We start from the raw sequence: 24393 nt of genomic DNA on the forward strand, positions 1-24393 counted from the left end.
TTGCAGTCTGTCTGATACATCATCAACATTCAGGAGGAAGGACAGCTTGCAGTCTGTCTGAGACAACATCAACATTCAGGAGGAAGGACAGCTTGCAGTCTGTCTGATACATCAACATTCAGGAGGAAGGACAGCTTGCAGTCTGTCTGAGACAACAACATTCAGGAGGAAGGACAGCTTGCAGTCTGTCTGAGACATCAACATTCAGGAGGAAGGACAGCTTGCAGTCTGTCTGATACAACAACAACATTCAGGAGGAAGGACAGCTTGCAGTCTGTCTGATACATCAACATTCAGGAGGAAGGACAGCTTGCAGTCTGTCTGATACATCAACATTCAGGAGGAAGGACAGCTTGCAGTCTGTCTGATACATCAACATTCAGGAGGAAGGACAGCTTGCAGTCTGTCTGATACAACAACAACATTCAGGAGGAAGGACAGCTTGCAGTCTGTCTGATACATCAACATTCAGGAGGAAGGACAGCTTGCAGTCTGTCTGATACATCAACATTCAGGAGGAAGGACAGCTTGTAGTCTGTCTGATACATCAACATTCAGGAGGAAGGACAGCTTGCAGTCTGTCTGAGACAACATCAACATTCAGGAGGAAGGACAGCTTGCAGTCTGTCTGAGACAACATCAACATTCAGGAGGAAGGACAGCTTGCAGTCTGTCTGAGACAACATCAACATTCAGGAGGAAGGACAGCTTGCAGTCTGTCTGATACATCAACATTCAGGAGGAAGGACAGCTTGCAGTCTGTCTGATACATCAACATTCAGGAGGAAGGACAGCTTGCAGTCTGTCTGATACATCAACATTCAGGAGGAAGGACAGCTTGCAGTCTGTCTGATACATCAACATTCAGGAGGAAGGACAGCTTGTAGTCTGTCTGATACATCAACATTCAGGAGGAAGGACAGCTTGCAGTCTGTCTGAGACAACATCAACATTCAGGAGGAAGGACAGCTTGCAGTCTGTCTGATACATCAACATTCAGGAGGAAGGACAGCTTGCAGTCTGTCTGATACATCAACATTCAGGAGGAAGGACAGCTTGCAGTCTGTCTGATACATCAACATTCAGGAGGAAGGACAGCTTGCAGTCTGTCTGATACATCAACATTCAGGAGGAAGGACAGCTTGCAGTCTGTCTGATACATCAACATTCAGGAGGAAGGACAGCTTGCAGTCTGTCTGATACATCAACATTCAGGAGGAAGGACAGCTTGCAGTCTGTCTGATACATCAACATTCAGGAGGAAGGACAGCTTGCAGTCTGTCTGATACATCAACATTCAGGAGGAAGGACAGCTTGCAGTCTGTCTGATTCATCAACATTCAGGAGGAAGGACAGCTTGTAGTCTGTCTGATACATCAACATTCAGGAGGAAGGACAGCTTGCAGTCTGTCTGATACAACATCAACATTCAGGAGGAAGGACAGCTTGTAGTCTGTCTGATACAACATCAACATTCAGGAGGAAGGACAGCTTGCAGTCTGTCTGATACAACATCAACATTCAGGAGGAAGGACAGCTTGCAGTCTGTCTGATACATCAACATTCAGGAGGAAGGACAGCTTGTAGTCTGTCTGATACAACATCAACATTCAGGAGGAAGGACAGCTTGCAGTCTGTCTGATACAACAACAACATTCAGGAGGAAGGACAGCTTGCAGTCTGTCTGATACATCAACATTCAGGAGGAAGGACAGCTTGTAGTCTGTCTGATACATCAACATTCAGGAGGAAGGACAGCTTGCAGTCTGTCTGATACATCAACATTCAGGAGGAAGGACAGCTTGCAGTCTGTCTGATACAACATCAACATTCAGGAGGAAGGACAGCTTGTAGTCTGTCTGATACAACATCAACATTCAGGAGGAAGGACAGCTTGCAGTCTGTCTGATACAACATCAACATTCAGGAGGAAGGACAGCTTGCAGTCTGTCTGATACATCAACATTCAGGAGGAAGGACAGCTTGTAGTCTGTCTGATACATCAACATTCAGGAGGAAGGACAGCTTGTAGTCTGTCTGAGACAACAACAACATTCAGGAGGAAGGACAGCTTGTAGTCTGTCTGATACATCAACATTCAGGAGGAAGGACAGCTTGTAGTCTGTCTGATACATCAACATTCAGGAGGAAGGACAGCTTGCAGTCTGTCTGAGACAACATCAACATTCAGGAGGAAGGACAGCTTGCAGTCTGTCTGATACATCAACATTCAGGAGGAAGGACAGCTTGTAGTCTGTCTGATACATCAACATTCAGGAGGAAGGACAGCTTGCAGTCTGTCTGATACAACAACATTCAGGAGGAAGGACAGCTTGTAGTCTGTCTGATACATCAACATTCAGGAGGAAGGACAGCTTGCAGTCTGTCTGATACATCAACATTCAGGAGGAAGGACAGCTTGCAGTCTGTCTGATACATCAACATTCAGGAGGAAGGACAGCTTGCAGTCTGTCTGATACATCAACATTCAGGAGGAAGGACAGCTTGCAGTCTGTCTGAGACAACATCAACATTCAGGAGGAAGGACAGCTTGCAGTCTGTCTGAGACAACAACATTCAGGAGGAAGGACAGCTTGCAGTCTGTCTGATACAACAACATTCAGGAGGAAGGACAGCTTGCAGTCTGTCTGATACATCAACATTCAGGAGGAGATATATCTCTCTATATAGCCTGATGTCAGACAAGAAGTTGCATTCGATCAGCCCACATGAAAAAATACTACAGTATACTATGGTTAAATACTACAGTATACTATGGTTAAATACTACAGTATACTATGGTTAAATACTACAGTATACTATGGTTAAATACTACAGTATACTATGGTTAAATACTACAGTATACTTTGGTCAAATAATACAGTATTCATTGTAGTGGTTTTGCAGACTTTATTGTGGTACAGTGCCTTGGGAACGTATTCAGACCCCTTGACTTTTTCCACATTTTCTTAGGTTACAGCCTTATTCTAAAATGGATTACATTATTGGGTTCAAGTCCGGGCTCTGGCAGGGCAACTCAAGGACATTCAGAGACTTGTCCCGAATCCACTTCTGCGTTGTCTTGGCTGTGTACTTAGGGTCGTTGTCCAGTTGGAAGGTGAACCTTCACCCCAGTCTGAGGTCCTGAGTGCTCTGGAGCTCTTCATCAAGGATCTCTCTGTACTTTGCTCTGTTCATCTTTGCCTCAATCCTGACTAGTCTCCCAGTCCCTGCTGCTGAAAAACATCCCCACAGCATGATGCTGCCACCACCATGCATCACTGTTGGGATGGTGCCAGGTTTCCTCCAGACGTGACGCTTGGCATTCAGGCTAAAGAGTTCAATCTTGGTTTCATCAGACCAGAGAACCTTGTTTCTCATGGTCTGAGAGTCTTTAGGTGCCTTTTGGCAAACTCCCGCTTGGACTTAAAGACTCTCAGAACAACCCTAAGCACACAGTCAAGACAACGCAGGAGTGGCTTCGGGACAAGTCTCTGAATGTCCTTGAGTAGCCCAGCCAGAGCCCGGACTTGAACCTGATCGAACATCTCTGGAGAGACCTGAAAATAGCTGTGCAGCAATGCACCCCATCCAACCTGACAGAGCTTGAGAGGATCTGCAGAGAAGAATGGGAGAAACTCCCCAAATACAGGTGTGCCAAGCTTGTAGCATCATACCCAAGAAGACTCGAGGCTGCAATTGCTGCCAAAGGTGCTTCAACAAAGTACTGAGTAAAGGGTCTGAATACTTATGTTAATGTGATATTTCAGTTTTTTTATATATATATAAATTAGCAAAGAAATCTAAAAAAAAAACTGTTTTTGATTTGTCATTATGGGGTATTGCGTGTAAATTGATGAGGGGGAAAAAAACAATTTAATCAATTTACGAATAAGACTGCAATGTAACAAAATGTGGAAAAAGTCAAGGGGTCTGAATACTTACGAATGCACTGTACATTTCAGTCATTTAGCAGACGCTCTTATCCAGAGCGACTTACAGGAGCAATTAGGGTTAAGTACCTTGCTCAAGGGCACATCGACAGATTTTTCACCTAGTCGGCTCGGGGATTAGAACCAGCGACCTTTCGGTTACTGGCACAACGCTCCTAACCACTAAGCCACCTGCCACGTACTTTCCATGACTATGACTGTTGTGGTTGTTTATCTACTTTAGTTGAAAGCACTGACTGTAAGTCGCTCTGGAAATAGGTCCTGTGTAGCTCAGTTGGTAGAGCATGGCGCTTGCAATGCCAGGGTTGTGGGTTCGATTCCCACGGGGGGCCAGTATGACATTTTTTTATAATAATGTATGCACTCACTAACTGTAAGTTGCTCTGGATAAGAGCGTCTGCTAAATGACTAAAATGTAAATGGATGCGAAATGACCTAAATGCAAATGGCAATGTAAAAATGACCATCAAAATGTATCTTGCTATAAAATATGAATGTGGGGCGGCAGGTAGCTTAGTGGTTAAGAGCGTTGTTCCAGTAACCGAAAGGTCGCTGGTTCTAATCCCCGAGCCAACTAGGTGAAAAATTTGTCGATGTGTCCTTGAGCAAGGCACTTAACCCTAATTGCCCCTGTAAGTCGCTCTGGATAAGAGCGTCTGCTAAAATGACAAAAAAGAAAATACAAAATACTGTGGTCAACAGAAAAGGCATTTCAAGTAGGTAAAAAAAACAAAATAAATCTACTTTTTCAGTCAAATATCCTGTGTAGTAAATCAAACAAATACATGTGCGAACACCAAACTATTTTTCAATTTCAACTTATTGTAGAAGAAATAGGCCCTAAATCATTTTCTTTCAGGACTGTTGAAAAATATTTGGTATTTTCAAAATACAAAATACAGCTCTCTAAATTATTTTGTTACTAAATACACTGGACTGTGAAATACAAATGACAAAATACTCCAAAGTAATTTGAATGCGTATTTCAAAGACATGTAACATAAATACTGCCCATCATCAGCTCCACACGCACACACACACACACACACACACACACACACACACACACAGACACACACACACACACACACACACACACACACACACACACACACAGACACACACACACACACACACACACACACACACACACACACACAGACACACACACACACACACACACACACACACACACACACACACACACACAGACACACACACACACACACACACACACACACACACACACACACACACACACACACACACAACCCGGTCCTGAACCATTTGAGGGTTTGAAAGTTCTGATCCTCAAGGATGAGCAGGCAAAGACATGGTTAGTTTGTTTGGGAGACCGAGTAGACAGTTTCTTTATTTCTAAGGCGTTGACCACAAAAAACAACTAATTTATTCTACTCCACAGTGTCACTGGAAGCAACAAACAGAACAACTAAAACAACTTTCTCCTCATTTGGAGAAAGAAATTCCTGCAGAGCAAGACATTCTGTGGAAGTCTGATGACACCGAAGAGTTGTAGATTCTTCACAGTCACTAAAGACTACATAACATGTCTTAGTGTTTATTCCAATCTTCATCCTCATCCTCATCCTCCAGGATGGCCTTCTGCTGTAGTCTCTGTAGCTTCAGCATCATGGACCGAATCTGAGACAGGAACAGAGAGACAACATGACAAAACACAGTAGTTTAAGCAGTGGACATCTGCCACAGACAGAAATATGTGTATATATGTATCTATATATATATATATATATATATATATATATATATATATATATATATATATATAATATCAGGTCATCATGATACTGGACATTACTGAGTGCAGAATTTAACAATTAAAACATAATGGAGCTCTTCTAAGGGTGTTTTCATACTTGGTCCCTTTCAGACAATTTCTGTGAACTCATTTTTCGACAAAATATTTGGTTAGAATCACAACACAGGGTACAAAGTCAATTCTAGGTCTTAAAGGGGCAGTAGCCTACTATGGGTGTACGATTTTCAATTACAGCATTATATAATCTGCAGTTATTCTTCTGCTATTTCTTCTGTTAATATTAACATGTAAATATTATTGGTGTCTTTTAATTACAAATATTATGTCTCATCTGTTAACTAAATGCAATCTATTAGCTTCCTAAATGTAAGTAGGTATGTCTAGCCGTTAATAACACATTCTGATGGAATGGCTTGTCCTGCACTTTGTAAAAACCCAGAGTGCATTTAGTGAATGTTGGAAAAAGATATTGGTTCCTTTCTAAACATAGCAATGTGAATGCAAAGGGTATTCGGACCGCAAAATAGGTGAAGTGAACTGAGTCCTCATCCAAAGGCAAGGGCAGTGTGAATACAAAGGGGACTGAGTCCTCATCCAAAGGCAAGGGCAGTGTGAATACAAAGGGAACTGAGTCCTCATCCAAAGGCAAGGGCAGTGTGAATACAAAGGGGACTGAGTTCTTTAGCTTTTTTTTTTACCCCAGAGTTCACTTTAGAGGACTGAGTGAGGTTCTTTTAAAGAGGACTATATGTGAAAACACCCTAAATGACCCCATATGTATAAAACAAGTCTATGGTGCAAGCCATACCTTAGTATTAGTACGGTTCTATGGTGCAAGCCATACCTTAGTATTAGTACGGTTCTATGGTGCAAGCCATACCTTAGTATTAGTACGGTTCTATGGTGCAAGCCATACCTTAGTATTAGTACGGTTCTATGGTGCAAGCCACACCTTAGTATTAGTACGGTTCTATGGTGCAAGCCATACCTTAGTATTAGTACGGTTCTATGGTGCAAGCCATACCTTAGTATTAGTACGGTTGTTATGCAGGCAGTCTTGCAGGACGCCCTCGTACTTCTTCACCCCCTGGTCCCAGCCCTGGTCCTGGGAACGGTCATGGGCGGGGCCGGGAGTGGCAGTAGTGGGCGTGGAACTCTCGTACCCCGAGGTGAGGGAGGAGGAGGAGGCAGCGTCAGAGTCCTCCCCTACTGACAGGGAGGAGGCGGCTTTTGTGTCCAGAGAGGAGGAGTCACAGTCAGGCTCCACCTCCGCCAGGTCAGAGGTCACAGAGGAAGGTAACTTTGACCCCAGCCCTGATCCCGCCCTCTCCCGTCCTCTGTCTGATTGGCTGAGCGGGACAGAGCGTGGCTCTGACTAGACAGTACTCAGTAGTTGACTGTTTTGAAACCGAAAGCCCCAAGAATCCTAATCGTGATTGGTTGGAGCTGGAGGCTGACCCAGATCTTGATTGGCAGGGTGGGACAGACCCAGGCCTCTCCAGTGGTTCTGAGTGGGATGGGACGGATCCAGTTCTTAACAACCTAGGTGAGTACTGATCCAGTGGTTTTGGGTTTAGGCCAGGGGAGTGTCTGTATCTGTCCTGTGACTGGAGCTCAGTGAATCAAGGCTCAGTGACTGCTGGATGAAGCTAAAGGAGGAGCTGAAAGGAGTGTCCCCTGAAGGAGGGGACCTAGAGGGGCAAGTAGGCTGGGGGGACTGGGGGGACCTGGAGCCAGTGGAGCCAGAGGGACAGGTCCTGGAGTTAGGGTTAGAGGACCTGGGTCTGGGTCTGGGGTTAGGGGACCTGGGTCTGGGGTTAGAGGACCTGGGTCTGGGGTTAGGGGACCTGGGTCTGGGGTTAGGGGACCTGGGTCTGGGGTTAGGGGACCTGGGGTTAGGGGACCTGGGTCTGGGGTTAGGGGACCTGGGGTTAGGGGACCTGGGGTTAGGGGACCTGGGTCTGGGGTTAGGGGACCTGGGTCTGGGGTTAGGGGACCTGGGTCTGGGGTTAGGGGACCTGGGTCTGGGGTTAGGGGACCTGGGTCTGGGGTTAGGGGACCTGGGTCTGGGGTTAGGGGACCTGGGCCTGGGTCTGGGGTTAGGGGACCTGGGTCTGGGGTTAGGGGACCTGGGTCTGGGGTTAGGGGACCTGGGTCTGGGGTTAGGGGACCTGGGTCTGGGGTTAGGGGCCCTGGGTCTGGGGTTAGGGGACCTGGGTCTGGGGTTAGGGGACCTGGGTCTGGGGTTAGGGGACCTGGGTCTGGGGTTAGGGGACCTGGGTCTGGGTCTGGGGTTAGGGGACCTGGGTCTGGGGTTAGGGGACCTGGGTCTGGGTCTGGGGTTAGGGGACCTGGGTCTGGGTCTGGGGTTAGGGGACCTGGGTCTGGGGTTAGGGGACCTGGGTCTGGGGTTAGGGGACCTGGGTCTGGGTCTGGGGTTAGGGGACCTGGGTCTGGGGTTAGGGGACCTGGGTCTGGGTCTGGGGTTAGGGGTCCTGGGTCTGGGGTTAGGGGACCTGGGTCTGGGTCTGGGGGAACTGGCCTGAGGGCTGGGGGAACTGGCCTGATGGCTGGGGGAACTGGCCTGAGGGCTGGGGGAACTGGCCTGAGGGCTGGGGGAACTGGCCTGAAGGCTGGGGGAACTGGCCTGAGGGCTGGGGGAACTGGCCTGAGGGCTGGGGGAACTGGCCTGAGGGATGGGGGAACTGGCCTGAGGGCTGGGGGAACTGGCCTGAGGGCTGGGGGAACTGGCCTGAGGGCTGGGGGAACTGGCCTGAGGGCTGGGGGAACTGGCCTGAGGGCTGGGGGAACTGGCCTGAGGGCTGGGGGAACTGGCCTGAGGGCCGGGGGAACTGGCCTGAGGGCTGGGGGAACTGGCCTGAGGGCTGGGGGAACTGGCCTGAGGGCTGGAGGAACTGGCCTGAGGGCTGGGGGAACTGGCCTGAGGGCTGGGGGAACTGGCCTGAGGGCTGGATGATGAACACTTAGTGACACAACACTTCTCTTCCTGTGAGATAAGGAGAGGAAAGGAGGGGTGTGAGAGGAGGAGAGGAGGAGAGGAGTAGAGGAGCAGAGGAGTGGGAAAGGAGGAAATTAAGTGGTTGTTTTGGTAACTTAGGGATGGTTTGTATGCTTCTGAGCTGTATGTCTCCAGAGGAGAGAGCTGCTGGCTGACTGAGACACATGAGCCAGCTGGTTGGACAGGCAGTCTCAGGCTCATCTTTATGACGTCACTGTAACCGTTCTGCCTGTTCATCCCAAGACATGCTCCGTTGGTCAGGCAGGCTGTCCTCCCCTCCTCCCCAGCCAGGGTGCTCTGTAGCCTGGGTAACTCTGTCCTCAGGTACCCTGGCCACCGGTGCTGCTGGAGCCTCTTGCAGGTGGAGCAGCCAGCTGATGATGCGGGTGTTCCTGAGCTACCTGTCAAGAGGGAGATTAGATTAGCCATTAAGGGGGATTGTGTATCTGTCTCCGTCTTTGTTTAGTTTTTTATATGTACAGTATGTATATGTTGATTGCTCTGTGTTATGGTTGTAAAATAAAACAAGGAGACTGTGGTGGACCATGTGGTCAACCACGGTTTGACCTTGACAGAGGCTGGGCAGAGAGTGCAGACCATGTGGTCAACCACGGTTTGACCTTGACAGGGGCAGAGAGTGCAGCCCATGTGGTCAACCACGGTTTGACCTTGACAGAGGCTGGGCAGAGAGTGCAGCCCATGTGGTCAACCACGGTTTGACCTTGACAGAGGCTGGGAGTGCAGCCCATTCTGAGCCGCTTCACCGTAGCATCCATCAATCGGATGTTCCAAAATGACAATAGGCATGTACTGCAGACGTTGGACCTGTCTACTACTTTTACTACTTGACAGTACAACGTAAAGCTCAGTAAAGACTGTAGATTCCAATACATACTGTAAGGGGAAACAAAGTCAATGTTTCATGTATTACTGGATGGAGGAAACTGGGAGCGATACTACTTTGTAAAATGGTTTATCTTGTATACTGTGTTACTGTAGTGTTTACTGTACTGTAGGCTATTTTGTTATTGTAGAACTGAAAGACGACCACCACGTGATGGTAGAACACGTCTATTTACAGATGAACAGGAGGCTGTCTTTGTGCAAATGGTAGTTGAAAATAAAGACGGTGGGAAATCCAACAACAGATTATTGAAAACCAGCCATCTTCCATAACATCAGTGTCACTCCTGCTCCCTCCCTCCGGCACTCAACATTACCGGTCTACTAACAACCGGTTCTGGCAACCCACATTAAGCACACCTGCTCCCCATCGTTAAGCACACCTGCTCCCCATCGTTAAGCACACCTGCTCCCCATCGTTAAGCACACCTTCTCCCCATCGTTAAGCACACCTTCTCCCCATCGTTAAGCACACCTTCTCCCCATCGTTAAGCCCACCTGCTCCCCATCGTTAAGCACACCTGCTCCCCATCGTTAAGCACACCTGCTCCCCATCGTTAAGCACACCTTCTCCCCATCGTTAAGCACACCTGCTCCCCATCGTTAAGCACACCTTCTCCCCATCGTTAAGCACACCTTCTCCCCATCGTTAAGCACACCTTCTCCCCATCGTTAAGCACACCTGCTCCCCATCGTTAAGCACACCTGGTCCCCATCGTTAAGCACACCTACTCCCCATCGTTAAGCACACCTGCTACCCATCGTTAAGCACACCTTCTCCCCATCGTTAAGCACACCTGCTCCCCATCGTTAAGCACACCTGGTCCCCATCGTTAAGCACACCTACTCCCCATCGTTAAGCACACCTGCTACCCATCGTTAAGCACACCTTCTCCCCATCGTTAAGCACACCTGCTCCCCATCGTTAAGCACACCTGCTCCCCATCGTTAAGCACACCTGCTCCCCATCGTTAAGCACACCTGCTCCCCATCGTTAAGCACACCTGCTCCCCATCGTTAAGCACACCTGCTCCCCATCGTTAAGCACACCTGGTCCCCATCGTTAAGCACACCTACTCCCCATCGTTAAGCACACCTGCTACCCATCGTTAAGCACACCTTCTCCCCATCGTTAAGCACACCTTCTCCCCATCGTTAAGCACACCTTCTCCCCATCGTTAAGCACACCTTCTCCCCATCGTTAAGCACACCTTCTCCCCATCGTTAAGCAAGTTGTTTTTGGTCACAGGTCCAGGAATGGAAGAAGAATCCCAACATTTACCTGAAGCTAACCCTGCAGATAGCACTGCTGGGTGATTTGAAAAGTCATAGTCAATCGATCAATAATATAATAATACTTTTAGCAAAATGTTTATCTTTAACTTACAATCTGTAAGAAACTATGAGAATAGAAAGGTTCAGAACTTTTGTGAAACATCAGTTGAATATGTCAAATAGAAAAGAAAGATTGATGGTGTTAAGAGATACAGTGCCTTGCAAAACATATTCATCCCCCTTGGCGTTTTTCCTATTTTGTTGCATTACAAACTGTAATTTAAATTGATTTTATGTGGATTTCATGTAATGGACATACACAAAATAGTCTGAATTGATGAAGTTAAATTAAAAAAATAACTTGTTTCAAAAAATGCAAAAATATAAATAATGGAAAAGTGGTGCGTGCATATGTATTCACCCCCTTTGCTATGAAGCCCCTAAATAAGATCTGGTGCATCCAATTACCTTCAGAAGTCACATAATTAGTTAAATAAAGTCCACCTGTGTGCAGTCTAAGTGCCACATGATCTGTCACATGATCTCAGTATATATACACCTGTTCTGAAAGTCCCCAGAGTCTGCAACACCACTAAGCAAGGGGCACCACCAAGCAAGCGGCACCATGAAGACCAAGGAGCTCTCCAAACAGGTCAGGGACAAAGTTGTGGAGAAGTACAGATCAGGGTTGGGTTATAAAAAAAATCAGAAACTTTGGACATCCCACGGAGCACCATTAAATCCATTATCAAAAAATTTAAAGAATATGGCACCACAACAAACCTGCCAAGAGAGGGCCGCCCACCAAAACTCACGGACCAGGGAAGGAGGGCATTAATCAGAGGCAACAAAGAGACCAAAGATAACCCCCCCAAAATCCATTTTAATTCCAGGTTGTAAGGCAACAAAATAGAAAAATGCCAAGGGTGGTGAATACTTTCGCAAGCCACTGTAGATGGGAGGGGTTGAGTGGAGCTGAAGGGTGGGACTAAAAACAACAAGATAACTAATGTGAAACATACTGTGTCCATAAAATGTATATAGGTTCAAAACTGTTGTGAAACAGCACAGTAAAAAATATAATGCAAGATATATCAAACTGGATGGTCTTCAGAGATAGATGGGAGGGGTTGATGGTAGCTGAAGGATGGGATTAAAAACAAACAAAAGAGAGCTATTATAAAATACATTGTGTCTGTAAAATGTATATAGTGTGTATAAGCTGGAAGTAGAAGCCTAAGTCCATTAGTTTACTCCAATTAGGGGAGGGGAAAATAAAGGAAAATATATTTTAAATAATATATATTTACATAATAATATATAGGGGATTGGAAATGATGCAGACAGTTACATTGATGCAAGCTACAATCTATCTACAGTATTAAAGCTGAACTACCCCCTAAAAGAAAAGGAAAAAAAAAATTTGACTCACAGAAAATAAATTATAATAATAAAACACAACACTGAAGCATGCATGAGAGCACCAGCTGTTCCAGATGACTGTGTGATCACGCTCTCGTAGACGATGTGAGTAAGACCTTTAAACAGGTCAACATCCACAAAGCCACGGGGCCAGACGGATTACCAGGACGTGTACTTAGAGCATGAGCGGACCAACTGGCAAGTGTCTTCACTGCCATTTTCAACCTCTCCCTGACCCAGTTTGTAACCCACCGCAACGTCGGCTATTCTCGGACGCTATTTACGTGAAATCGAAGTGAATTAATGTGGCAAAAAAAGAGACGTTCTTTACTGCTTATCTGATTGTTTAACTGAAGGTGTCCTATAACACTGAAGGTGTCCTATAACACTGTGCCAAGTGTCAATTTTCTCTGTTGTGGTATTTTCTATATATATATATATACATATTTTCTTACTATATTAACAGCGTGGTCAGCTGCTGGACTAACCTTGGACGCTTATTCTCATTGGTCTCTAGATTTCTTTCTGTTTTATTCATTAAAACGTGTTCCTGGTTACAATGGTGAATTACACTGACCTGCTGAGGGTGACAGCTTCTCATATCAGGTCAATACTGCACTGACCTGCTGAGGGTAACAGCTTCTCATATCAGGTCAATACCACACTGACCTGCTGAGGGTGACAGCTTCTCATATCAGGTCAATACCACACTGACCAGCTAAGGGTGACAGCTTCTCATATCAGGTCAATACTGCACTGACCTGCTGAGGGTGACAGCTTCTCATATCAGGTCAATACTGCACTGACCTGCTGAGGGTGACAGCTTCTCATATCAGGTCAATACTGCACTGACCTGCTGAGGGTGACAGCTTCTCATATCAGGTCAATACTGCACTGACCTGCTGAGGGTAACAGCTTCTCATATCAGGTCAATACCACACTGACCTGCTGAGGGTGACAGCTTCTCATATCAGGTCAATACTGCACTGACCTGCTGAGGGTGACAGCTTCTCATATCAGGTCAATACCACACTGACCTGCTGAGGGTGACAGCTTCTCATATCAGGTCAATACTGCACTGACCTGCTGAGGGTGACAGCTTCTCATATCAGGTCAATACTGCACTGACCTGCTAAGGGTGACAGCTTCTCATATCAGGTCAATACCACACTGACCTGCTAAGGGTGACAGCTTCTCATATCAGGTCAATACTGCCATCTACTGGTCATTAAAGGTAAAACGTGTCTACTGCACCATGAATGGCAATGGAATCAATCAAATCAAATGGAAATCATTTGTAATGCATCAGTTAAAGTACTGCATTTCATTTGTATTGGTTTAATGTGTCAACAACATTTATTCATCTTGAATCCATTTATTGATCTTGAATTGCATCACAATGTCTGCATATAATTCCAAATCAAATCAAATTGTATTGGTCACATACACATATTTAGCAGATGTTATTGCGGGTGTAGCGAAATGCTTGTGTTCCTAGCTCCAACAGTGCAGTAATATCTAACAATTCACAACAATACACAAATCTAAAAGTAAAATAATGGAATTAAGAAATATATAAATATTAGGACGAGCAATGTCGGAATGGCATTGAATAAAATACAGTAGAATCGAGTATATACATATGAAATGAGTAAAGCAGTTTGTAAACTTTATTAAAGTGACTAGTGTTCCATTATTAAAGTGGCCAGTGATTCCATGTGATTCCATGTCTATGTATATAGGGCAGCCACCTCTAAGGTGCAGGGTTGAGTAACCGGGTGGAGGCCGGCTAGTGATGGCTATTTAACAGTCTGATGGCCTTGAGATGTAACCGGGTGGTAGCCGGCTAGTGATGGCTATTTAACAGTCTGATGGCCTTGAGATAGAAGCTGTTTTCGGTCTCTCGATCCCAGCTTTGATGCACCTGTACTGACCTCGCCTTCTGGATGATCGCGGGGTGAACAGGCCGTGGCTCGGGTGGTTGATGTCCTTGATTATCTTTTTGGCCTTCCTGTGACATCGGGTGCTGTAGGTGTCCTGGAGGGCGGGTAGTTTGCCTCTGGTGATGCATTGGGCAGACCGCACCACCCTCTGGAGAGCCCTGCGGTTCCGGGCGGTGCAGTTGCCGTACCAGGCGGTGATACAGCCCGACAGGATGCTCTCAATGGTGCATCTGTAAAAGTTTGTGAGGGTCTTAGGGGCCAAGCCAAAAATGTTCAGCCTCCTGAGGTTGAAGAGGCACTGTTGCGCCTTCTTCACCACACTGTCTGTGTGGGTGGACAATTTCAGATTGTCAGTGATGTGTACGCCGAAGAACTTGATTCCGTCGATGTGGATGGGGGGGTGCACCCTCTGCTGTCTCCTGAAGTCCACGATCAGCTCCTTCGTTTTGTTGTCGTTGAGGGAGAGGTTATTTTCCTGGCACCACTCCGCCAGGGCCCTCACCTCCTCCCTGTAGGCTGTGTCATCATTGTTGGTAATCAGGCCTACTACTGTTGTGTCGTCTGCAAACTTGATGATTGAGTTGGAGGCGTGCTTGGCCACGCAGTCATGGGTGAACAGGGAGTACAGGAGGGGGCTGAGCACGCACCCTTGTGGGGCCCCAGTGTTGAGGATCAGCGAAGTGGAGGTGTTGTTTCCTACCTTCACCACCTGGGGGCGGCCCGTCAGGAAGTCCAGGACCCAGTTGCACAGGGCCGGGGTTCAGACCCAGGGCCTCGAGCTTAATGATGAGCTTGGAGGGTACTATGGTGTTGAATGCTGAGCTAAAGTCAATGAACAGCATTCTTACATAGGTATTCCTCTTGTCCAGATGGGATAGGGCAGTGTGCAGTGCGATGGCGATTGCATCATCTGTGGATCTATTGGGGCGATATGCAAATTGAAGTGGGTCTAGGGTGGGTCTAGGGTGTCAGATAAGGTAGAGGTGATATGATCCTTAATTAGCCTCTCAAAGCACTTCATGATGACAGAGGTGAGTGCTATGGGGCGATAGTCATTTAGTTCAGTTACCTTTGCTTTCTTGGGTACAGGAACAATGGTGTACATCTTGAAGCAAGTGGGGACAGCAGACTGGGATAGGGAGAGATTGAATATGTCCGTAAACACTCCAGCCAGCTTGGCTGCGCATGCTCTGAGGACGCGGCTAGGGATGCTGTCTGGGCCAGCAGCCTTGCGAGGGTTAACACACTTAAATGTCTTACTCACGTCTGCCAGCTTTGAAAGGCTGGTCATGGCATCATCCCGGATACCCTAGACCCACTCCAATTCGCATATCACCCGAACAGATCCACAGATGACTCAATCTCAATCGCACTCCACACTGCCCTTTCCCACCTGAACAAAAGGAACACCTACGTGAGAATGCTATTCATTGATTACAGCTCAGCGTTCAACACCATAGTGCCCATGAAGCTCATCACTAAGCTAAGGACCCTGGGACTAAACACCTCCCTCTGCAACTGGATCCTGGACTTCCTGACGGGCCGCCCCCAGGTGGTAAGGGTAGGTAACAACACATCAGCCACACTGATCCTCAACACGGGGGCCCCTCAGGGGTGCGTGCTCAGTCCCCTCCTGTACTCCCTGTTCACCCATGACTGCATGGCCAGGCACGACTCCAACACCATCATTAAGTTTGCAGATGACACAACAGTGGTAGGCCTGATCACCGACAATGATGAGACAGCCTATAGGGAGGAGGTCAGAGACATGGCCATGTGGTGCCAGGATAACAACCTCTCCCTCAACGTGACCAAGACAAAGGAGCTGATCGTGGACTACAGGAAAAGGAAAGCCGAACAGGCCCCCATTAACATCGACGGGGCTGTAGTGGAGCGGGTCGAGGGCTTCAAGTTCCTTGGTGTCCACATCACCAACAAACTATCATGGTCCAAACACACCAAGACAGTCGTGAAGAGGGCACGACAACACCTTTTCCCCCTAAGGAGACTGAAAAGATTTGGCATGGGTCCCCAGATCCTCAAAAAGTTCTACAGCTGCACCATCGAGAGCATCCTGACCGGTTGCATCACCCCCAGGTATGGTGAAGTTAAAGAACATAAAAGCAGTGAGTATTCTGTAAACACCACGTTTTTTATACACGAGGGGAGGTCCTCGGGACACACATGAATACATAGGACTGTGGACACACCAAGCTTGAGTAGTAGCCGGGTATTGCCAGGTACATCTTGAAAGATTTGGGTATTTTGAAAATGTTGTTAAAAGGAATTTATAGGAAAGGAAAGGGAGGGGCTGGGATGGTAGGGATTGGTTTTAACCCAGCAAAAATATAAGCAACATTGAAATTAGGATGACACTGAAAATAAGCTAAGGACTACATAAATTACCCAGCTGCTGGGTCAATCCCCCAACCCAATGTGCTGGGTTAGAAGCAAAACCCAAACCCCCTGGGTTGAATTAACCCAATGTTGTGTTTGGCCAATATTGACCCAGAGCTGGGTTGTCGAAATGACCCAAATGGGGTTCTTTTTAACCTAGCATTTTTTTGGTGTAACAAATAAATTTTGGAAAAATAATATGAATTGCCATATTAGGCATAACTCAATTTCTACCTTTTATGCCAAAATAAAATGTTTTAAGCATCCTAATTTTGTTTTGTTTTCTGATTGTTTCAGTGTATGCATTCAACAAGCTTTGGACAAAGGACTTCCCCAGGGCTGCCGTCTCCAAAGTTCACACAAAAAGTTTCTGAACTGGGTTTGATTTAGTTTGTTTTAATTATTACCATTTTGTCAATTATCTTTTAAACTTCCATTGGTTAATCTATTGCTCAGTTAAATAATTATGTAGTTGCCCCTTTAAACATCAAGGTCAACATAGAGTTCACATTTCTCTCATGGAAATAAAAAGATTAAACCATTTATTTGGGAAAGAAGTTGTATTGGATTTCTTTTTATCTGTTAAAAAATCACGACAGCTGTGATGGAAACAGGACGTTTCGGTGTAATTTTATACATGCTGATAGATAATTAGATCATTGGACATGGTGGGATCTTTTTGTTATGCGGGAAATGGTGCTGGAAACGCCTTTATGCTCAAATATCAGAACCATATCGAAGTATATTTGGAGTCAAGTGATTAAATGGTGCGTGGTATATATATTATAATGAACTTCACAGGCTGGTGAAAGGGCACGGTGATGAGCTTGATGCTCCTATCCAATAAATATAGAGGGTCCTATTCTGGTGACATGATGATCGATAAATAAAAATATTCTTGCTCTTATCCATAATCTCATGAATCTGCACGCTGTTGGCTAGAACGCACGTGCCAAGACCAGAGGAGGCACATTTGCTATTTAACGCAACAGTTTTTGGTGACAAAACTATCGTTAGAGTTGAAAATGCGATGGAAACATATTGAACTTTTTATTGGGTACATGAAAACTGAAGAGAAAAAGTACATTGTGTGCACTATGTCAGCACACACTTTGTGCAGATTCTAGAATATTCATGAAAATCTGTTGCCAATTGGATGGAACCCTAGCTAGTGTGTCTGATGACCCTTGTGGAGGACGTCTGGTTTCGCCGTCTGCGTCCCTTATGTAGGTAAGGGCTGAGAGGAGGGAGGTTCCTCTGTCATCTTCAGCATTATGCATGAATACCTCACAGCTGTTTATGCATACAAACTGCCAAGACAAATGCTGCAGGATTAATCTGGGAGTTTATATGGATACATTTTAGATTAGGATAAACTTTACAGAACTATGAAATACACCGATTGAATGAAATGATCAACACACTACTAAGTGGTCTTGACATAAGGCTAGTTAGTGTGAAGGTCTGGGATCCTGCTCCTCCTGCTCTGTAGAATGACAACACAAAGACTGCAGATACATTCAGAAAGGAGAGAGAGAAGTGGAGGAGAGAGAGAGGGGGAGGGAGGAGGAGGGAGGGAGGAGGGGGGAGGGAGGAGGGAAGGAGGGAGGGGGGAGGGAGGGAGGAGGAGGGGGAGGAGGGGGGAGGGAGGAGGGAGGGGGAGGGAGGGAGGGAGGAGGGGGGAGGGAGGGAGGGAGAAGAGTGAGGAGAGAGAGAGGGGGAGGGAGGGAGAAGAGGGAGGGAGGGAGGGAGGGAGGGAGAAGAGTGAGGAGTGGGAGGGAGGGAGGGAGGGAGGGAGGGAGGGAGGGAGGGAGGGAGGGAGGGAGGGAGGGAGGGAGGGAGAAGAGTGAGGAGTGGCAGGGAGAGGAGGAGAGGGAGGGAGGAGAGGGAGAAGAGTGAGGAGAGAGAGAGGGGGAGGGAGGGAGAAGAGGGAGGGAGGGAGGGAGGGAGGGAGGGAGGGAGGGAGGGAGGGAGGGAGAAGAGTGAGGAGTGGGAGGGAGGAGAGGAAGGGAGGGAGGGAGGGAGGGAGGTGAAAGAGGAGTGGGCGGAAATCTGAAGCCTTCAACAGATCATTTGTGCACAGCTGTGCTGCTCTCTCTCTCTCCCTCTTCCTCTTCCTCTTCCTCCCTCTCCCACACACAGTTGTACTGGAAGACAAGAGTCCACACAGTGGGCTCATTCAGAAGAGCTGGCACTAGAAGGGAAAGAGACAGCATGAAGACAGAACCACCAGTTGTATCTGTTTTAACCATTTTTAGAAAGTCATTTACACAACTCATCTTTTTACATATCATAATTTGATCAATCGTTTCCAAAAAGGCATTTGGGATAGGTAAACGTTTCAGATAATTTCCATGTAAAAGGACTCATGAGCATCAACGTGAAGTTCATAGGAGCATGTCAAATTGGCTGTCAAATGAAAGCTAAGAGTCTATATTTTTGAGAAATGAAGGCATTGATCAAACTGTAAAGGCTGTTCAAACGGATGGAAAAAGGGTCTTAAAAGACATCTACAAGAAAAAGTCTTAAAAGGTATTAGAAATTAGGCTTGGGCGGTATACCTCATACCGGGGTATTTGGAAATAGCCACGGAATGGTTTTTCAATAACGGCAATACCATTGAAATTATTTATTTGACGTTTTTCAATACATTTGAATATTTTAAGCTACTTTTTAAGTAAATACCTGCAGTAAACTTGTGCAATACGTTAAGAGATAAAGCAGATTGCGTTCTTCATTTCACCGGTTCAGGAGTCTTATGGCTTGGGGGTAGAAGCTGTTAAGAAGCCTTTTGGACCTAGACTTGGAGCTCCGGTACCGCTTGCCGTGCGGTAGCAGAGAGAACAGTCTATGACTAGGGTGGCTGGAGTCTTTGACAATTTTGAGGGCCTTCCTCTGACACCGCCTGGTATAGAGGTCCTGGATGGCAGGAAGCTTGGCCCCAGTGATGTACTGGGCCGTACACACTACCCTCTTTAGTGCCTTGCGGTCGGAGGCCGAACAGATGCCATACCAGGCAGTGACGCACCCAGTCAGGTTTCTCTCGATGGTACAGCTGTAGAACTTTTTGAGGATCTGAGGACCCATGCCAAATCTTTTCAGTCTCCTGAGGGTGAATAGGCTTTGTCGTGTCCTCTTCACAACTGTCTTGGTGTGTTTGGACCATGATAGTTTGTTGGTGATGTGGACACCAAGGAACTTGAAGCTCTCAACCTGCTCCACTACAGCCCCGTCGATGAGAATGGGGGGCGTGCTCGGTCCTCTTTTTCCTGTAGTCCACAATCATCTCCTTTGTCTTGATCACGTTGAGGTCCTGTGGGGGGGGGGTACTAAAGGTCCTGTGGGGGGGGGTTACTAAAGGTCCTGTGGGGGGGGGTACTAAAGGTCCTGTGGGGGGGGGGGGGTACTAAAGGTCCTGTGGGGGGGGGGTACTAAAGGTCCTGTGGGGGGGTTACTAAAGGTCCTGTGGGGGGGTTACTAAAGGTCCTGTGAGGGGGGGGGTACTAAAGGTCCTGTGGGGGGGGGGGTACTAAAGGTCCTGTGGGGGGGTTACTAAAGGTCCTGTGGGGGGGGGGGGGTACTAAAGGTCCTGTGGGGGGGTTACTAAAGGTCCTGTGGGGGGGGGGTACTAAAGGTCCTGTGGGGGGGTTACTAAAGGTCCTGTGGGGGGGGGAGGGGGGGTACTAAAGGTCCTGTGGGGGGGGGGGGGGGGTTACTAAAGGTCCTGTGGGGGGGGGGATACTAAAGGTCCTGTGGGGGGGTTACTAAAGGTCCTGTGGGGGGGGGGGGGGGGGGGTACTAAAGGTCCTGTGGGGGGGGGTTACTAAAGGTCCCGTGGGGGGGGGGGGTTACTAAAGGTCCTGTGGGGGGGGGGGGGGGGGGGGGGGGGTTACTAAAGGTCCTGTGGGGGGGGGGGGTACTAAAGGTCCTGTGGGGGGGTTACTAAAGGTCCTGTGGGGGGGTTACTAAAGGTCCTGTGGGGGGGGGGTACTAAAGGTCCTGTGGGGGGGGGGGGTACTAAAGGTCCTGTGGGGGGGGGGTACTAAAGGTCCTGTGGGGGGGTTACTAAAGGTCCTGTGGGGGGGGTTACTAAAGGTCCTGTGGGGGGGTTACTAAAGGTCCTGTGGGGGGGGGGTTACTAAAGGTCCTGTGGGGGGGGGGTTACTAAAGGTCCTGTGGGGGGGGGGTACTAAAGGTCCTGTGGGGGGGGGGGTACTAAAGGTCCTGTGGGGGGGGGGTACTAAAGGTCCTGTGGGGGGGTTACTAAAGGTCCTGTGGGGGGGGTTACTAAAGGTCCTGTGGGGGGGTTACTAAAGGTCCTGTGGGGGGGGGGTTACTAAAGGTCCTGTGGGGGGGGGGTTACTAAAGGTCCTGTGGGGGGGGTTACTAAAGGTCCTGTGGGGGGGGGGGGGGGGGTACTAAAGGTCCTGTGGGGGGGGGTACTAAAGGTCCTGTGGGGGGGTTACTAAAGGTCCTGTGGGGGGGGTTACTAAAGGTCCTGTGGGGGGGGGTACTAAAGGTCCTGTGGGGGGGGGGGTACTAAAGGTCCTGTGGGGGGGTTACTAAAGGTCCTGTGGGGGGGGGGTACTAAAGGTCCTGTGGGGGGGTTACTAAAGGTCCTGTGGGGGGAGGGGGTGGGGGGGGGGGGTACTAAAGGTCCTGTGGGGGGGGGGTACTAAAGGTCCTGTGGGGGGGGGGTACTAAAGGTTCTGTGGGGGGGTTACTAAAGGTCCTGTGGGGGGGGGTACTAAAGGTCCTGTGGGGGGGTTACTAAAGGTCCTGTGGGGGGGGGGGGGGGGGGTACTAAAGGTCCTGTGGGGGGGGGGGTACTAAAGGTCCTGTGGGGGGGTTACTAAAGGTCCTGTGGGGGGGGGGGGGGGGTACTAAAGGTCCTGTGGGGGGGGTTACTAAAGGTCCTGTGGGGGGGGGGGTGGGGGGGGGGGTTACTAAAGGTCCTGTGGGGGGGGGGGGTACTAAAGGTCCTGTGGGGGGGTTACTAAAGGTCCTGTGGGGGGGTTACTAAAGGTCCTGTGGGGGGGGGGTACTAAAGGTCCTGTGGGGGGGGGGGTACTAAAGGTCCTGTGGGGGGGGGGTACTAAAGGTCCTGTGGGGGGGTTACTAAAGGTCCTGTGGGGGGGGTTACTAAAGGTCCTGTGGGGGGGGGGGTACTAAAGGTCCTGTGGGGGGGGGGTGGGGGGGGGGGGGGTACTAAAGGTCCTGTGGGGGGGGGGTACTAAAGGTCCTGTGGGGGGGGGGTACTAAAGGTCCTGTGGGGGGGTTACTAAAGGTCCTGTGGGGGGGGGTACTAAAGGTCCTGTGGGGGGGTTACTAAAGGTCCTGTGGGGGGGGGGGGGGGGGTACTAAAGGTCCTGTGGGGGGGGGGTACTAAAGGTCCTGTGGGGGGGTTACTAAAGGTCCTGTGGGGGGGGGGGGGGGGTACTAAAGGTCCTGTGGGGGGGGTTACTAAAGGTCCTGTGGGGGGGGGGTGGGGGGGGGGGTTACTAAAGGTCCTGTGGGGGGGGAGGGGGGGGGGGGGTTACTAAAGGTCCTGTGGGGGGGGGGTACTAAAGGTCCTGTGGGGGGGTTACTAAAGGTCCTGTGGGGGGGGGGGTGGGGGGGGGGGGGTACTAAAGGTCCTGTGGGGGGGGGGGGGGGGGGGGTTACTAAAGGTCCTGTGGGGGGGGGGGTATTAAAGGTCCTGTGGGGGGGTTACTAAAGGTCCTGTGGGGGGGTTACTAAAGGTCCTGTGGGGGGGGGGTACTAAAGGTCCTGTGGGGGGGGGGGTACTAAAGGTCCTGTGGGGGGGTTACTAAAGGTCCTGTGGGGGGGGGGTACTAAAGGTCCTGTGGGGGGGTTACTAAAGGTCCTGTGGGGGGGGGGGGGGGGTACTAAAGGTCCTGTGGGGGGGTTACTAAAGGTCCTGTGGGGGGGGGGGTACTAAAGGTCCTGTGGGGGGGTTACTAAAGGTCCTGTGGGGGGGGGGGGGGTACTAAAGGTCCTGTGGGGGGGTTACTAAAGGTCCTGTGGGGGGGGGGGGGGGGGGGTACTAAAGGTCCTGTGGGGGGGGGGGGGGGTTACTAAAGGTCCTGTGTGGAGGGGGGGGGGTTACTAAAGGTCCTGTGTGGAGGGGGGGGGGTTACTAAAGAAAGGGTTCTGTCTGTCTATAGTGTAACAGGAGGGGTTGAGAAAGAGTGTCTGTTCAGAATGTTAAAGACAGCTTTCCATTGGTTGAGGGAGGCCCTTCAGCGGAGAACAGGAATGCAGAGGATTTTTTACATTTACATTTTCTCATAAAAACAAATGTTTGAGGAACTGCAGAGCTAATCTCCCTCCTCAGAGACTGGCTAGCAGCTAATCTCCCTCCTCAGAGATGGGCTAGCAGCTAATCTCCCTCCTCAGAGATGGGCTAGCAGCTAATCTCCCTCAGAGATGGGCTAGCAGCTAATCTCCCTCCTCAGAGATGGGCTAGCAGCTAATCTCCCTCCTCAGAGATGGGCTAGCAGCTAATCTCCCTCCTCAGAGATGGGCTAGCAGCTAATCTCCCTCAGAGATGGGCTAGCAGCTAATCTCCCTCCTCAGAGATGGGCTAGCAGCTAATCTCCCTCCTCAGAGATGGGCTAGCAGCTAATCTCCCTCCTCAGAGATGGGCTAGCAGCTAATCTCCCTCCTCAGAGACTGGCTAGCAGCTAATCTCCCTCCTCAGAGACTGGCTAGCAGCTAATCTCCCTCCTCAGAGATGGGCTAGCAGCTAATCTCCCTCAGAGATGGGCTAGCAGCTAATCTCCCTCCTCAGAGATGGGCTAGCAGCTAATCTCCCTCCTCAGAGACTGGCTAGCAGCTAACTGACCACATATTCCACAGTACACGAACATTAGAGGAAGTGAAAGTCGTCTTTCAGCCTCTAGAAGTGTCAGCAACAAATTTTTTTCTGTCAAAATCGAAAAGACAAGTTTGTCCTCCACTCCAGAATAGATCCTCTACTTGTCTAAGTTCCACGAGGGTGGCAGTGTAAAAGACAGGAGGGCTTGAGAAAGAGTGTCTGTTCAGAATGTTAAAGACAGCTTTCCATTGGTTGAGGGAGGCCCTTCAGCGGAGAACACAATGCAGAGAATCTCATAAAAACAAATGTTTGAGGAACTGCAGAGCTAATCTCCCTCCTCAGAGATGGGCTAGCAGCTAATCTCCCTCCTCAGAGATGGGCTAGCAGCTAATCTCCCTCCTCAGAGATGGGCTAGCAGCTAATCTCCCTCAGAGATGGGCTAGCAGCTAATCTCCCTCCTCAGAGATGGGCTAGCAGCTAATCTCCCTCCTCAGAGACTGGCTAGCAGCTAATCTCCCTCCTCAGAGACTGGCTAGCAGCTAATCTCCCTCCTCAGAGATGGGCTAGCAGCTAATCTCCCTCCTCAGAGACTGGCTAGCAGCTAATCTCCCTCCTCAGAGACTGGCTAGCAGCTAATCTCCCTCCTCAGAGATGGGCTAGCAGCTAATCTCCCTCCTCAGAGATGGGCTAGCAGCTAATCTCCCTCCTCAGAGATGGGCTAGCAGCTAATCTCCCTCCTCAGAGATGGGCTAGCAGCTAATCTCCCTCCTCAGAGATGGGCTAGCAGCTAATCTCCCTCCTCAGAGACTGGCTAGCAGCTAATCTCCCTCCTCAGAGACTGGCTACCAGCTAATCTCCCTCAG

The 24393-nt window shown here is 48.9% G+C and overlaps 1 pseudogene across 1 annotated transcript in view; it reads right to left on the reverse strand.

Annotated features, from left to right (window-relative positions):
• Positions 1-5525: 5525 nt before the first annotated feature.
• The window catches only part of LOC311118536, a 33657-nt pseudogene continuing 14789 nt past the window's right edge, over positions 5526-24393 (reverse strand). The window contains exons 3-5 of the transcript in view: positions 8751-9171; positions 6776-7583; positions 5526-5615 (exon numbers count right to left, since the gene is read on the reverse strand). The product of the transcript in view is annotated as an uncharacterized misc_RNA (transcript). The remainder of the gene's footprint in view (positions 5616-6775; positions 7584-8750; positions 9172-24393) is intronic.

This window comes from Coregonus lavaretus (genome assembly GCF_964263955.1).
Source record: "Coregonus lavaretus genome assembly, contig: HAP1_SCAFFOLD_390, whole genome shotgun sequence".
Lineage (NCBI taxonomy): Eukaryota > Metazoa > Chordata > Actinopteri > Salmoniformes > Salmonidae > Coregonus > Coregonus lavaretus.